The sequence below is a fragment of the Procambarus clarkii genome, chromosome 68 (assembly GCF_040958095.1).
Source record: "Procambarus clarkii isolate CNS0578487 chromosome 68, FALCON_Pclarkii_2.0, whole genome shotgun sequence".
In the NCBI taxonomy this organism is placed as follows: Eukaryota; Metazoa; Arthropoda; class Malacostraca; order Decapoda; family Cambaridae; genus Procambarus; species Procambarus clarkii.
The window spans coordinates 764,228-774,726 of NC_091217.1; positions in this window are offsets into that span (position 1 = coordinate 764,228).

Genomic DNA, 10,499 nt, shown 5'->3' on the forward strand with positions numbered 1-10,499 from the left:
CTCATATCAAGAGGATGTCATCAGCGGCATATGCCAGGTTGGCTAACATAAGAACGGCCTTTAGAAACTTGTGTAAGGAATCTTTCAGAACTTTGTATACAACATGTCAGACCAATCCTGGAGTATGCAGCTCCACCATGGAGTCCATATCTAGTCAAGCATAAGACTAAACTGGAAAAGGTTTAAAGGTTTGCCACCAGACTAGTACCCGAACTGAGGGGGTATGAGCTACGAGGAGAGACTACGGGAATTAATCCTCCCGTCACTGGGAGACAGAAGAGTTAGAGTGGGACATGATCACCACATACAACATTCTCAGAGAAATTGATAGAGTAGATAAAGACACACTATTTACTACAAGGGGCACACGCACTAGGGGACACAGGTGGAAATTGACTTCCCAAATGAGCCATAGAGACGTTACAAAGAATTTTTTCAGTGTCAGAGTGGTAGACAAATGGAATGCATTAGGAAGTGATGTACTGGAGGCTGACTACATACACAGCTTCAAGTATAGATATGATAGGGCCCAGTAGGCTCAGGAACCTGTACATTAGTTGATTGACAGTTGAGAGGCAGGACCAAAGAGCCAGAGCTCAATCCCCGCAAGTACAATTAGGTAAGTAAGTACACACACACACAGAGGCACACTCCTCACTTAGGTTTCTGAATGATGTTCCAACTTTTGCCAGTTTAGAGTACGCTGCTGTCGTTATCCTATCTATATGTGCCTCAGGAGTTAGATTAGGTGTTACGTGTGTGTACTCACCATGCTAGGTGTGTACACACACACACACACACACACACACACACACACACACACACACACACACACACACACACACATCCACACACACACACATCCACACACACACACACACCCACACACACACACACCCACACCCACACCCACACACCCTCACCCACACACACACACACCCTCACTCACCCACCCTCACCCCTCACGTTCCCACGCCTTACACTGCCCCAAGACACCCCCCCTACCCCTCCCCCTATACACAAACACCCCCGCACTCAACACACACACACACACACACACACACACACACACACACACACACACACACACACACACACACACACACACACACACACACACACACACACGCGCGCGCGCGCGCACACACGCGCGCGCGCGCACACACACACGCACACGCACACACGCACACGCACACACACACTCACGCACACACCCACACACACACACACATATGTAAGTATCTTGTACATATGTAATATCTTGTACACCACATATGTAAGACCAATCCTGGAGTATGCGGCCCCAGCATGGAGCCCGTACCTTGTCAAGCACAAGACGAAGCTGGAAAAAGTCCAAAGGTATGCTACTAGACTAGTCCCAGAACTAAGAGGAATGAGTTATGAGGAAAGGCTACGGGAAATGCACCTCACGACACTGGAAGACAGAAGAGTAAGGGGGGACATGATCACAACCTACAAAATCCTCAGGGGAATCGACCGGGTAAACAAGGATGAACTATTCAACACTGGTGGGACGCGAACAAGGGGACACAGGTGGAAGCTGAGTACCCAAATGAGCCACAGAGACGTTAGAAAGAACTTTTTCAGTGTCAGAGTAGTTAGTAAATGGAATGCATTAGGAAGTGATGTGGTGGAGGCTGACTCCATACACAGTTTCAAATGTAGATATGATAGAGCCTAATAGGCTCAGGAATCTGTACACCAGTTGATTGACGGTTGAGAGGCGGGACCAAAGAGCCAGAGCTCAACCCCCACAAGCACAATTAGGTGAGTACAATTAGGTGAGTACACACACACCCACACACACACACACACACACACACACACACACACACACACACACACACACACACACACACACACACACACACACACACACACACGCACGCACGCACACAAAGACACACACGGACACACACACACGCACATACAGACACACATACAGACACACACACAGAGACACACACACACACACACACACACACACACACACACACACACACACACACACACACACACACACACACACACACACACACACACAGGTCAAGCGGGATGGTAAGACAACAGAATGAAGCTGGAGGAGAGGGACTGGACGAGTTATTCATGGAGATGATTGCTAAGGCATGGAAGGAAGTCAGTGGGGAATTGAAGGACCTGAGGGAAACTATATGTAAGCTGCAGATAGAACTAAGTGCAGCACAAGAGGAGATAAAAAGCCTAAAAACAGGCCCTCCTCAGACTCTGGCCCAGGGGACCAACCCCCAGGTGCCAGGAGATGTAGCTATGGCAGGGACCCCTACAATTGGCCCAACCTTTGCTGAAATGCTCAAGAGCCCAGGAGCAATGTCCACAGTCAAGGAAGTTGTAATGAAAGCAGTAACCTCACAGGAGGCAGCTAGATGCACAAGCCAGCTAATGGAAAGGAAAAGAGCTGTAGTAGTGGTAGGTGTCAAGGAACAAGAGGGCTCCACAAGGGAGGAAACAAGGACTAAAGACAAAGCTGCAGTGGCAGGGATATTAAAGGAGATAGGAATGGAAGGGGCTGAACGAGACATAGAACAGTTTTTCCGGATTGGCCAGTACAACAGAGACAAAAAAAGATTGATCAAGGTAGTATTCAAGAGCGAGGACATCAAAGAGGACATTCTAGTAAAGAAGAGCAAACTGAGGTATACAAGGAACTACAAAGAGGTATATGTTCAGAGGGACATGACCAGAGACGAGATAGTAAGGGCAGCAGATGCAAGGAAAAGGAGCAAGGAGAGGGAAGAGAGCCAGGGAACCTCAGCCTCCAACCCAGCAATCCCAGAGGGGAGTGGGGAACCCCAATCCAGCAACCCAGGAACCCCAGGGGGGAATGCAACACCCCAGTCCACCACCCAATAGGGCCCTCCCTACCCCCCAGCACAAACCCTTCCTTGCCCCTGCATAATGCCCATCATGAAACCCAAATCCTCCCCCTCCCCTTACCGCAATTAGCCCCTGCTTTCCTAGCCCCTGGTCTTCTCCCTGCCCCAAGCAGGCCTGAACAAGACCAAAGCCCTCTATCCCCCACTCCACCTCCCTCCAAACCCCTGTCAACTACACCGCAGGAGGGCGTGCCCTCTCCCCAAGCAATCCCTGCTCCCTCACCCCCAGGACTTCTTCCTGACCCAAGCAGGCCTGAGGAAGACCTAAGCCCTCCACCCCCCACTCCACCTCCCCCTGAACCCCTGGCAACTACCTCACAGGAGGAGGAGCCTACCCAAGTAGCAATGACCATAGAACAACCTCCTACACTTGTAGGGAGTGTGGGTGAAATTGGATATAAGAAAGTGAGCTTCAAGGTAATGTACTCAAACATTGATGGGATTACCAATAAAGCAAGTGAACTGGCAGAAAGGGTGCAAGAAGAAAACCCTGATGTAATAGGACTAACAGAAACAAAATTGTCAGGAGTCATAACAGATGCAGTGTTTCCAAAGGACTACTATACAGTAAGGAAAGAGAGGGAAGGGAGAGGAGGTGGAGGAGTGGCCCTGCTGATAAGGAAGGACTGGAGTTTTGATGAGATGGAAATTCCGGGCTGTGACGGATTCAGAGATTACATAACAGGAACTATAACAATGGGTGGACCTAAGATAATAGTGACAGTCATTTACAACCCTCCCCTAAATGACAGAAGACCTAGACAGGAGTTTGATAGGAACAACATGGCAACCATTAATATAATAGAGAGAGCAGCTTCAGTTGCCTGCAGGAATGGCTCAAGACTCTTAATCATGGGTGATTTCAACCATGGAAAGATAGACTGGGAGAATGGGGACCCACATGGTGGTGCAGATACGTGGCGAGCTAAACTCTTGGAAGTGGCAACAAGGAATTTTCTGAGCCAGCATGTCAAGGAACCCACAAGAATGAGAGGCAATGATGAACCAGCTAGACTCGACTTAATATTCACCCTGAATGAGTCAGAAATAAGGGAAGTCAAAGTTGAAGCCCCCATAGGAATGAGTGACCACAGTGTACTGACCTTTGAGTACTTGGTGGAGGTAGGGATAACCTATCCAAGGATGGGAGTGGAGGGGAAAAGACTGAATTACCGAAGAGGAAAATATGACGAGATGAGGAACTTCCTCAGGGGAATACCATGGGAAACAGAACTTAGAGACAAGAATGTGCAGGTCATGATGGATATTGTCACCCAAAAGTGCCAGGAAGCTGCAGACAGGTTTATCCCCGTCCAAAAGGAGAAAAACGAAAAACAACAGAAAAACCCATGGTTCAACCAGGAATGTAAGGTAGCGAAACAACTGAGTAAAAGAACATGGATAAACTACAGAAATAACAGAACACCAGAGAGCAGGGAGAGATACCAGAGGGCCAGAAATGAGTACATCAGAGTGAGGAGGGAAGCAGAGAGACAGTTTGAAAATGACATCGCGAGTAAAGCCAAGACCCAACCAAAGCTGCTCCACAGCCATATCAGGAGGAAAACAGCAGTGAAGGAACAAGTGATGAAGCTGCGGAAAGGGGAGAACAGATACACAGAGAATGACAAGGAGGTGTGTGAAGAACTCAACAAGAGATTCCAGGAGGTCTTCACAATAGAACAAGGAGAAGCCCCTGCACTAAATGAGGAGGCGGCAAACCAAGCAACCTTGGAGGAATTTGACCTCACCAGTGATGAAGTCAAAAGGTGTCTGCTGGAGCTAGATGTGACAAAGGCTGTTGGGCCTGATAGAATCTCACCATGGATACTAAAGGAAGGTGCAGAAGCACTAAGTGTGCCACTCTCTATGGTGTATAACAGGTCACTGGAAACAGGAGACTTACCAGAAAGTTGGAAGACAGCTAACGTGGTCCCAATATACAAAAAGGGTGACAGGCAAGAGGCACTGAATTACAGGCCAGTTTCCTTAACTTGTATACCATGCAAGGTGCTGGAGAAGATCGTGAGGAAAAGGCTCGTAGAGCATCTGGAGGGAAATAACTTTGTAACGCACCACCAACATGGGTTCAGAGATGGTAAATCGTGCCTCACAGGTTTAATAGAATTTTATGACCAGGCAACGAAAATTAGGCAGGAAAGAGAAGGGTGGGCCGACTGCATTTTCCTGGATTGCCAAAAAGCCTTTGACACAGTACCCCATAAAAGGCTGTTAAAAAAGTTGGAGCAACAGGCAGGAGTAAAAGGGAAGGTGCTCCAGTGGATAAGGGAGTACTTAAGCAACAGGAAACAGCGAGTAACGGTGAGGGGGAAGACATCAGAGTGGCGAGATGTCACCAGCGGAGTCCCACAGGGCTCAGTACTTGGACCCATCCTGTTTCTAATATATGTGAACGATCTTCCAGAGGGTATAGACTCATCCTCTCGATGTTTGCTGATGATGCAAAAATTATGAGAAGAATCAAGACGGATGAAGATAGACAGAGACTACAGGATGACCTGGATAAACTGGAGGAATGGTCTAGAAAATGGCTGCTGAAGTTCAACTCTGGAAAGTGTAAGGTGATGAAATTAGGCGAAGGGAGCAGGAGGCTGAACACAAGGTATCATCTGGGAGGGGAAATCCTGCAAGAATCAAATAGAGAGAAGGATCTGGGGGTTGATATCACACCGAACCTGTCCCCAGAGGCCCACATCAAAAGAATATCATCAGCGGCATATGCTAGACTGGCCAACATAAGAACTGCCTTCAGAAACTTGTGTAAGGAATCTTTCAGAACCCTGTATACCACTTATGTAAGACCAATCCTGGAGTATGCAGCTCCAGCCTGGAGTCCATACCTAGTTAAACACAAGACAAAGTTAGAGAAGATTCAGCGGTATGCCACCAGGCTCGTCCCGGAACTGAGAGGATTGAGCTACGAGGAAAGGCTAAAGGAGCTGAACCTCACATCCCTGGAAAACAGAAGAGTAAGGGGAGACATGATAACCACCAACAAAATTCTCAGGGGAATTGACAGGGTGGACAAAGACAAACTCTTCAGCACGGGTGGGATACGAACAAGGGGACACAGGTGGAAACTTAGTACCCAGATGAGCCACAGAGACGTTAGAAAGAATTTTTTCAGTGTCAGAGTAGTTAATAAATGGAATGCACTAGGAAGTGATGTGGTGGAGGCTGACTCCATACACAGTTTCAAATGTAGATATGATAGAGCCCAGTAGGCTCAGGAATCTGTACACCAGTTGATTGACAGTTGAGAGGCGGGACCAAAGAGCTAAAGCTCAACCCCCGCAAGCACAATTAGGTGAGTACAATTAGGTGAGTACACACACACACACACACACACACACACACACACACACACACACACACACACACACACACACACACACACACACACCATGCATAACTAAGAAGACAAACCACAAAGCGACACCCAGCGAGCTCACCAGGCAGAAGAAACAGTTCAGTTAACCATCCTTTGAAAGCATGTAGCAGACCAACATTTAAATAAGAGAGTCGCGCTGAGCCTCGGGAGACCAGAGTTGTATGCCCGCTTCACCGTGAGGAAGATAACTGGGAGAGAGAGAGAGAGAGAGAGAGAGAGAGAGAGAGAGAGAGAGAGAGAGAGAGAGAGAGAGAGAGAGAGAGAGAGAGAGAGAGACGGTGGAAGGGAGGCAGGCAGGCAGAGACAGACCCAGACTAGAAAATTGCATTGGCAATACCTGATTTTCTTTGTCAATTTTGTAATATGGATGCACCAGCGAACTAACAAACTACAAATTGCCGCCTGTTGTTATCTTCACCATTCTCTCTCTCTCTCTCTCTCTCTCTCTCTCTCTCTCTCTCTCTCTCTCTCTCTCTCTCTCTCTCTCTCTCTCTCTCTCTCTCTCTCTCTCTCTCTCTTTCTCAATTTGCTTTCGTCCCTATAATCTGTCTTCGTGTTTTCTTTAGTTTTTTCAACTCTGGCAAGGATACGAAGCCAGGCCAAATCGCGATGAGCGGAGCGAGTGTGTTACCACTGCGCTACCTTTCTTCTTCTTCTCATTGTCTTCATTTCTCCTGTGATCGCCTTTATCAGAGATTTATCTTCTCCTTTACATTTCATATGTTCCAATTCGATATCTGTTTCTATTACATCGTCTCTTCAGTGTTTTTATGTCTTTACTATTGCTGTCGCTTCATTTCCATTTATCTCTTCCACGTGTCTTTGTTTCTTGATTGATTGATTGATGGAGATTAAGCCATCCAAAAGGTGGCACGGGCATGAATAGCCCGTAAGTTTGTTTCTTCTCTCTTTCCCACGTTCTTCTCAGTTCAGATATTCAGTGTATTCTTTTCCTGTTTCTCCATTAATTTTGTTGTTTTCCTTCTTCCTTTATTGGTTTTGCATTTCTAGTACAGTATTTAATCTTTAATCCTTCATATTTTTCTTCTTTTAACTCCTTACTTCTTCTGCCTATTCCATCTCGTCTCAACACCTCTCCCCCCCCCCCCCACACCTCTCTCAACCTACTTCTGTCTCACCTTATCTGTATATATCTTCAACTCGTTCCGCCCTTTACTCCCCTCTCATCCTTTTATTCTGTCTATCTTTACTCACCTTATTCTGGTGCCCTTCCCTGGCTGGCGTGTTGTTCCCCTCTGGCCTCCGGTGACCCACTGACATGGGGTCCAATCACCCGAAGATGTGAACCTTATGCCAACCTCGGCTTCCTAGGGGTATGTAGAGGTGTGTGTGTGTGTGTGTGTGTGTGTGTGTGTGTGTGTGTGTGTGTGTGTGTGTGTGTGTGTGTGTGTGTGTGTGTGTACTCACCTAGTTGTGCTTGCGGGGGATGAGCTCTGGCTCTTTGGTCCCGCCTCTCAACCGTCAATCAACAGGTGTACAGGTTCCTGAGCCTATTGGGCTCTATCATATCTACACTTGAAACTGTGTATGGGGTCAGCCTCCACCACATCACTTCCTAATGCATTCCATTTGTCAACCACTCTGACACTAAAAAAGTTCTTTCTAATATCTCTGTGGCTCATTTGGGCACTCAGTTTCCACCTGTGTCCCCTAGTGCGTGTGCCCCTTGTGTTAAACAGCCTGTCTTTATCAACCCTGTCGATTCCCTTGAGAATCTTGAATGTGGTGATCATGTCCCCCCTAACTCTTCTGTCTTCCAATGAAGGGAGGTTTAATTCCCGTAGTCTCTCCTCGTAGCTCATACCTCTCAGCTCTGGTACTAGTCTGGTGGCAAACCTTTGAACCTTTTCCATTTTAGTCTTATGCTTGACTAGATATGGACTCCATGCTGGTGCCGCATACTCCAGGATTGGTCTGTGTGTGTGTGTGTGCGCGTGTTTGTGTGTGTGTGTGTGTGTGTGTGTGTGTGTGTGTGTGTGTGTGTGTGTGTTTACTATGTGTGTCTGAAGGATCGAGCTATAGAAGCTCTTGGAACCCGCCTTTCCAACCATCACAATGGTTGTACTCTTCAAGTCACTTGTGTTGTCCCGTCCTCAGTACTCACTTCCCCCTTCAGAGCAGGAGAGATTGCTGAAATAGAGGGAATACAGAGAACATATACGGCACGCATAGACGCGATAAAGCACTTAAATTATTGGGATCGTCTCAAAGCCCTCCAAATGTACCCACTAGAAAGAAGACGAGAGAGATATCAAATAATATGCACCTGGAAGATACTGGAGGGCCAAGTACCAAATCTACACAGTAAAATAACAACGTACTGGAGTGAATGATATGGAAGAAAATGCAGAATAGAACCAGTGAAGAGCAGGGGTGTCATAGGCACAATCAGAGAACACTGTATAAACATCAGAGGTTCACGGTTGTTCAGCACCCTCCCAGCGAGCATAAGAAATATTGCCGGAACAACCGTAGACATCTTCAAGAGCAAACTAGATTTATTCCTCCAAGGAGTGCCGGACCAACCGGGCTGTAGTGGGTATGTGGGCCTGCGGGCCGCTCCAAGCAATAGCCTTGTGGACCAAACTCTCACAAGTCAAGCCTGGCCTCGGGCCGGGCTTGGGGAGTAGAAGAACTCCCAGAACCCCATCAACCAGGTATCTCACACACACACACACACACACACACAGTACACAGTACACAGTACACAGGAAGAGGAGTTGGTGGTGTAGCTCTGCTGGTAAGAAAAGGCTGGGATTTTGAGGAGATGGTTATTCAGGGCTGTGAAAGTTTCAGTGACTACATAACAGGTACCATAAGAACTGGAGGACAAAAAATTATAGTCGCAGTCATATATAACCCGCCACCAAATGACAGAAGACCCAGACATGAATATGATAGAAACAACATGGCCACTATTAACATAATAGAAAGAACAGCGTCTCTCGCTAGTAGGAATAGATCTGAACTACTAAGTAAAGTAAACTGGTTTATCCCGGCCCAAAGGGAAAAATCCGAGAAGCAAAGGAAGAATCCATTGTTTAACAGGGCATGTATGGAAGCAAAGGAACTGAACAAAAGGGCGTGGAGGAACTTCCGATATAACAGAACACCAGAAAGCAGAGAGAGATACTAGAGAACCAGGAATGAGTATGTTAGTATGAGAAGGGAAGCAGAGAAAAATTATGAAAATGATATTGCAAGCAAAGCCATGACCGATCCAAAGCTACTCCACAGTCATATCCCCCCCCCCCATGCCTCCCCAAGCCTCCCGGTCTCCCACACCCCCTCAACACTGGTGGGACGCGAACAAGGGGACACAGGTGGAAACTGAGTACCCACATGAGTCACAGGGACGTTAGAAAGAACTTTTTCAGTGTCAGAGTAGTTAACAGATGGAATGCATTAGGCAGTGATGTGGTGGAGGCTGACTCCATACATAGTTTCAAATGTAGATATGATAGAGCCCAGTAGGCTCAGGAATCTGTACACCAGTTGATTGGCAGTTGAGAGGCAGGACCAAATAGCCAAAGCTCAATCCCCGCAAACACAAATAGGTGAGTACACATAGGTGAGTACACACACATGCGCGCGCGCATATACATACACACACACCATATAAACACACTGTCGAGTAGCTTTTCCTCCGCAAAATCTCTAATGTTCCTCAACTTTCCAAATCTTTTTCTGGCTCTGAGAGAGCACGTTTAAGTGTCATTTTGTGGTGGAAGGCTCTCCTGAGGTAACCAGCCGCATTATAGATAAACGCTGCTCGAGTAGTTACCATCTAAGCGCCCTAACCAGTTTTTGAGCCCGATGTTGCCGGTCCAATATGCCGTCACCAACAACACTGGCACCACCACCATTACCACCACAACCACCACCACTGGCGGCACCCCCACCACCGGTGGCGGCACCACCACCCCCACCACCACGTCCCAATCCCGTATCACATGCAGGATTATAGTTTAACTGCGACTCCTCCGACATTGACGAGACAAGAATCAACTCCAGCTAATATGTATAAACTCTTACAATAACTGCTTACTTTACCCACGAATTTGTTCCCTGAACGACTCTTGCTTGCCTGTAAGACCAGGACCTCGCAGGAAGGGCACATCATCCACACATTT